This window comes from Ursus arctos, unplaced genomic scaffold (assembly GCF_023065955.2).
Source record: "Ursus arctos isolate Adak ecotype North America unplaced genomic scaffold, UrsArc2.0 scaffold_9, whole genome shotgun sequence".
Lineage (NCBI taxonomy): Eukaryota > Metazoa > Chordata > Mammalia > Carnivora > Ursidae > Ursus > Ursus arctos.
The window spans coordinates 74,120,776-74,126,835 of NW_026623111.1; the positions used below are offsets into that span (position 1 = coordinate 74,120,776).

General features: G+C 39.4%; 1 non-coding gene across 1 annotated transcript; it reads right to left on the reverse strand.

The window, feature by feature from the left end:
• Positions 1–444: 444 nt before the first annotated feature.
• Positions 445–576, reverse strand: LOC113263331 (U6atac minor spliceosomal RNA). The gene has a single exon (XR_003319140.1). It is a non-coding gene; the product is annotated as a U6atac minor spliceosomal RNA (small nuclear RNA).
• Positions 577–6,060: the final 5,484 nt, after the last annotated feature.

The window sequence follows — 6,060 nt, forward strand, 5'->3', positions numbered from 1 at the left end:
GTGGTACTTAGGTCATCAGACTTTTAAATAAGGCAGAGGAGGGAATATGACTATTGTCAGAAAGAAACAATTCATAGCATAGATAGCTTGCCAGACATTTTTTTAAAAATGGGAGGATCATAGTCTTTCAACAGTGAAGCTTGAAACAAAAATTTACAATAGGGGCGCCTGGGTAGCGCAGTTGTTAGGCGTCTGCCTTCTGCTCAGGGTGTGATCCCGGCGTTCCGGGATCGAGTCCCACATCGGGCTCCTCCGCTGGGAGCCTGCTTCTTCCTCTCCCACTCCCCCTGCTTGTGTTCCCTCTCTGGCTGGCTGTCTCTATCTCTGTCAAATAAATAAATAATCTTAAAAAAAATTTTACAATAAATGTCTTATTAAAGTTTTATCAACTTTCTTTCAACATTTGGTATTAATTGGCCAACATTGTGCTTGAGTTTTATTTGGAAATATTGGCACTTTTGGATTGGTATATCTCTTTTTGTCCTTAACCACTTCCTATATGCGTGTTGTCAGGCCCGAGGGCCTCTTCCATCCTTGTCAAGGGGAGTGCTAACCTTCTCTCCTTTCATACAAGACTTAACCACTTCCTATAAAGTGGCAGAAGTAGACAATTCTTTTTTTTAAGATTTTATTTATTTATTTATTTGAGATAGAGAGAGAGAGCAGGAGCAGGGGAGCAGAGGGAGAGGGAGAAGCAGACTCCCTACTGCGCAGGGAGCCCGATGGGGCTCAACCCCAGGACCCTGGGATCATGACCTGAGCCGAAAGTAGCCGCTTAATCAACTAAGCCACCCAGGGACCCCTACACAATCCTTTCGCTATTTCCAGGTGGACTTCCATAACTATCTTAAGACCCTCTTTCCTCCTAAGGCAATCCTACGAGTGGCACAGAAATAGGTGCAAGTTAACGCTACCTTGGTAGGTACATTTGTAGGTTGTTTAATATGTCTTTATTTCACTTGTGATTACATGTATTTATTTGGGCTTACAGAGTATACTATTTTCTTTTAAATTTGCTGTAGACAGAATTCATGTTTTCCACTTTTTTTCCCCTATTTCCTCAGTACTTGGTACAGTGCTCTTCCAAAACACTTAAATATGGCATACTATGTTCTCAAGAACATAGCAAAGGATAAGCTTGTCTAAGATCCATTACAAAATCCAGAGGTCTTTGGGGCATCTGGGTGACTGAGTCAGTTAAGTGTCTGACTCTTGATTCTGGCTTAGGTCATGATCTTAGGGCCTTGAGATTGAGCCCTGTGTGGGGCTCTGCACTGGGTGTGGAGTCTGCTTGTGATTCTCTCTCTCTCCTTCTGCCCTTCACCCCCTACCCCTGCCCCCATTCTCACTCTCTCTCTCTAAAAAAAAAAAAAGATCAAGAGATCTTTAATGGCCTAAGTAATTTAATTTCCTACTTTATTTATTTATTGTTATTATTACTTTTACTATTGTTGTTGTTGCTATTATAGAGATTGAAGACTTTACATAAAGAATTGATAATACTTTGCCATGTTTTCAGATATTGCACAGCAAATACGAATAAGTAATGAATTAATGCATGAGGACAGATAGGAGAGTTCCAATTTCCACTAGTTATAGCCAATTAATGCAAACTAAGAATTTCTAGTCATTAAAACTTCTTGGCCTTCTCAAATACAAACTGAAATGTAAGTATTACATTACCTTATATCTCAATGGAAGTTGATAAACAAGGTGAAGTTTCCACTTATTCCCAGCCTAGAGACTATGCCGATCATAAAACAAGTCCAAGGACCTTACATTTCAGTGAAATGTGGCCAGCTGCTTCAAAGAACCAATTCTGGATCTAGAATTCTTGGGTCTGAGAGACCTATGGGATTCTGGATGTGTTAGAGGATTACCTCAGTCTAGGAATTAATTCCACTGAAACCCCCAATATTCCTTAAGATTAGACTAATCTTTGATGTAATTTTGGGTGGTATGCCAAGATTTTTCAAATTAGGGCCTGACTAAAGAATACCAGACTGTTCTCAGTGCTCCCACAGCCTAAGTTGCCAGCCACACGGTGGCACACTGTGGTAAATGGTAGACTATTCTAGTTACCACCCATATCCAATCTACTGCCTTTTGCTACCCCTCCTAACAAAATTCTAGGCATCCTTCAAGTTACGGCTAAAATATAATCTCTTTTCTCAATTCTTTCAGGAGTCATTTCCAAACCTTACCTTTCACATGCCCATCACCTCCTTCATGAGTTCAGCCATTTGTTTATTCAGCAAATATTTTTTGAGCATCTATTATGCACCAGACACCTTTGTATCTGGTCTGAGCCAAGCAGATAAAAATTCCTGCCGTTTAAGGCCTAAGTTCTGACCGAAGATGAGTTAATTATTCCTTCTATATTCTCTTAATACTTTTTTATTGCATTTGTCATATCTGTTGTAGGTCACTGTTTTTATGTACCTCTTACTGGATGGCAAGGGCCAGATAACATTCATCTTTTCAATTTTTATCACCAGCACCCAGAACATTGCCTTGCACCATGACATACGGAAAAAGGAAAAACAAACTATCGTTTGGAGGCTCCCCAATAAATTCAAATTTACTCAATATTTATGTTTTGGTTATCTATTGTTGCTTAAGAAGTTAACTGAAAACTTAGTCATTTAAAACAATGTTTTTGTTTTGCTCACAATTTCATAGGCCAGAAATTTGGAAAAGGCTTGGCAGGGTAATTTATCTCTGCTTCACATGGCTTCAGCTACAGCTATGGTGACTGGGGCTGGAGGATCCTCTTCCGGAAGACCTTCTTTACTCATAGTCTTGGTACCTTGCAGCAACTTCCGTCCGTCCTTCCTTCCTTCCTTTCTTTCTTTTTTCCTTTCTTTCTTTCTCTTCTTCCTTTCTCTCTCTCTCTCTCTTGCTTCCCCCCACCCCCCTTCCTCTCTCTGTCTGTCTTTGTCTGTCTGTCTCCCTCCACATAAGTTCTCATCCTTCAGGGCTGCTCCACGAGATGTGGGTTTCCACACCATGGTGTCTCAGTGTTACACTTCTTCTATGATGGATGTTTTTTAAAAGGCAGGAAACAGAAACTGCCAGGCAGTTAAGGGTTATACCAGGAACTGGAACTGTGTCATTCTACCATATTCTAATGGCCAAAGCAGCCATGAAGACTGCCCAGATTTAAGGAGATAGAGAAACAGATACCACCTCCTGATAGTGGAATGACAGGTAGTACAGAAGGGCAGTTGAATGGATATTTTTGTGGCCATCTTTGAAAAATGCCATAATTTGTGATAGCTGTCTAATACACAGTCGTACTGTGTTTAGGGGAAGCAGATCAGCACTGAAGTAAAACTTAAATTGTTACTGAACAACAACAACAAAAAAAACCCTATTCCTATGGCAAAAATTTTATTTTAAAATGCTAAATGAGTGGTGATTAAAAACATTCAGCAGGCAAAAATTCTAAAAACTTCTAATGTTGATATATTTTTAAAAATACTTCAGTTATTAATGGGGATTTACTAAGTTTTTGAGATCCGAAATCTTTGATATCTAAATCATGTTTCTTCTAAAACTTACACAATTTTGAGTTATTTCTCAAATACATATTTCCCTTTAATGTTTAATACAACTTTACAGTTTTTAGTTAAGATAATCCTTGATTCTGGGGCGCCTGGGTGGCACAGCGGTTAATCGTCTGCCTTCGGCTCAGGATGTGATCCCGGCGTTACGGGATCGAGTCCCACATCAGGCTCTTCCGCTATGAGCCTGCTTCTTCCTCTCCCACTCCCCCTGCTTGTGTCCCCTCTCTCGCTGGCTGTCTCTCTCTGTCGAATAAATAAATAAAATCTTTAAAAAAAAAAAAGATAATCCTTGATTCTTGGCCTACTGTGAGAAGGTTCCCCAATTCAATCCCGATAGTATTACAAAGCTCAAGCACATACCACTTCATTTTCTAGACTCTTTTCATGGTATAGCATATTATGTGCCCTGATTTTTTTCTAGTGACTTACAGCCCATTGGAGAAGTCAGCTATTTATTGAAGGAAAATCATCCTCATGGTAGAAGGCTAAATAATTGTATTTTCTAAGAAATTATGGGTGTGTATATCCACTGTGGTTTTGTGTATGTATTCATATTTGAGGTATTTTAGTTTAAATCATCAACTTTGCATTATGTTTGTACAGCAAATTGTTCCTTGCTCTTTGTTCTCTATCCATGTTATAGTATTTATAAAATAACATTCCATATTAAAATAAATATCTATTTGGTTTTAGTAATCCAGAGTGGCATTTGTAATTTTCTTGTAATCTGAATTAGTCTGAATTTACTTAAATGTTCAACAGTGTTAACACAAGGCAAGGCATTGCCATAATGCAGCTATAAAAACTCTGGTTTATTACCTGAGGTCGAAAGGCCCTTTATTTATCATTCTCTTTAATAAAACATTCAAATTGAAAATAAGCCACGTTCTCCTCGAAAGCTACTGAAATGTCCCTTCAGAGAAGAAAACCTACTACTGAAGCAGACTTTTTTGAGAATCAGATTAAGAGCTTTGGCTGGAAAAAAGGCGGTGTGTATTTGAAGTCAAATTAGACCAAGGAGTTGGTGGAGAGACCCTGTTGACCCTGTGCATTTGCAACGTTGTAGGATGGGCTGCAGGAGTCCTGCTCTGCTGACGGTTATGCCGCTCCTATGCGCCACGCAAGGCAGAATCCTGTGTGTCGTGGGCGTGTTTTCTGTGCACCGGATGTGAATGGACATTATCACAAACCAAATCAATAATTTTACAATGCCACTCGAAAACTGAGCTTCCCAACGATGGCTGTGCCATTACAGTAAATCAAATCCGGGGTGTTATTGCTGAACTCTTTCTCTTACCCTCTTTATAAAGTGTTAAACAAAATAATCAAAAAACATTCTAAATTAGCTATACATTTATTTCCACTTCAGTATTTTAAAATCTAAGCTTTAAATCTTTTTTGAACATTTAGAATAATCAAGTTGAAATAATTTAATGATATCACAGCTCGATTAAGTGAAATCTCACAATATCTTCCATCTTATGAGTGTTTTAAAAATAGTCCTCTTGGCGGGCACCTGTAGCACAGTTGGTTAAGGATCCAACTCCTGGTTTCAGCTCAGGTCATGATCTCAGGGTCATGAGATCGAGGCCCACATCAGGCTCCACGCTCAGTGTGGAATCTGCTTGAGATTCTTTCTCCCTCTCCCTCTGCCCCTCCAGCTCAAGCTCCCTCCCTCCCTCCCTCTCTCTCTCTCAAATAAATAAATAAATAAATAAATAAATAAATAAATAAATCTTTTTTGAAAAATAGCCCTCTTGGTATACCTGATCTTTAATACCATTTCTCACTAAAAGTAATCAAGACTCCTTGGAGAAATGGCTGAGTCCAGAGATAGGACAGGAAATATGCAAGATGAGCCCAGAACATTTTGTCGGGCCAGAAGTGAGGAGGTGCTCAAAGTAAATAAACAAATAATGAAGACTCAGGAGACAACTTGAAGGTATTCATTGGTCACATCAGGGGCAACCTGAGCACAAAATAATGAGGTACACTAACATGATAAACAATTCCAAAAAATTGGAATTCATGAGTTCATATCAATAAGAAGGAGATAAATAAATAAGAGAGAAAGGAGATTATAATAGAGTATATGAAAACGTTAAATGCCAACTGGCAAATGAGGAGGGAATATAAGAGTTGGAAAATCAGCATTTGTAATCATCATCCTAAAGACCGGATCAGACAAGATCATCAGTGGACAGGTGCGCCTGGGTGGCTCAGTCGTTAAGCGTCTGCCTTCGGCTCAGGGCGTGATCCCGGCATTATGGGATCGAGCCCCACATCAGGCTCCTCTGCTATGAGCCTGCTTCTTCCTCTCCCACTCCCCCTGCTTGTGTTCCCTCTCTCACTGGCTGTCTATCTCTGTCAAATAAATAAATAAAATCTTTAAAAAAATAAAAGAATCATCAGCGGACAGTGTATCTGGGAAAAAGTTTTGCTGAAGAGCACATCATTTGCATGCTCTTAAAGTGTCTCTCCATAGATTGCT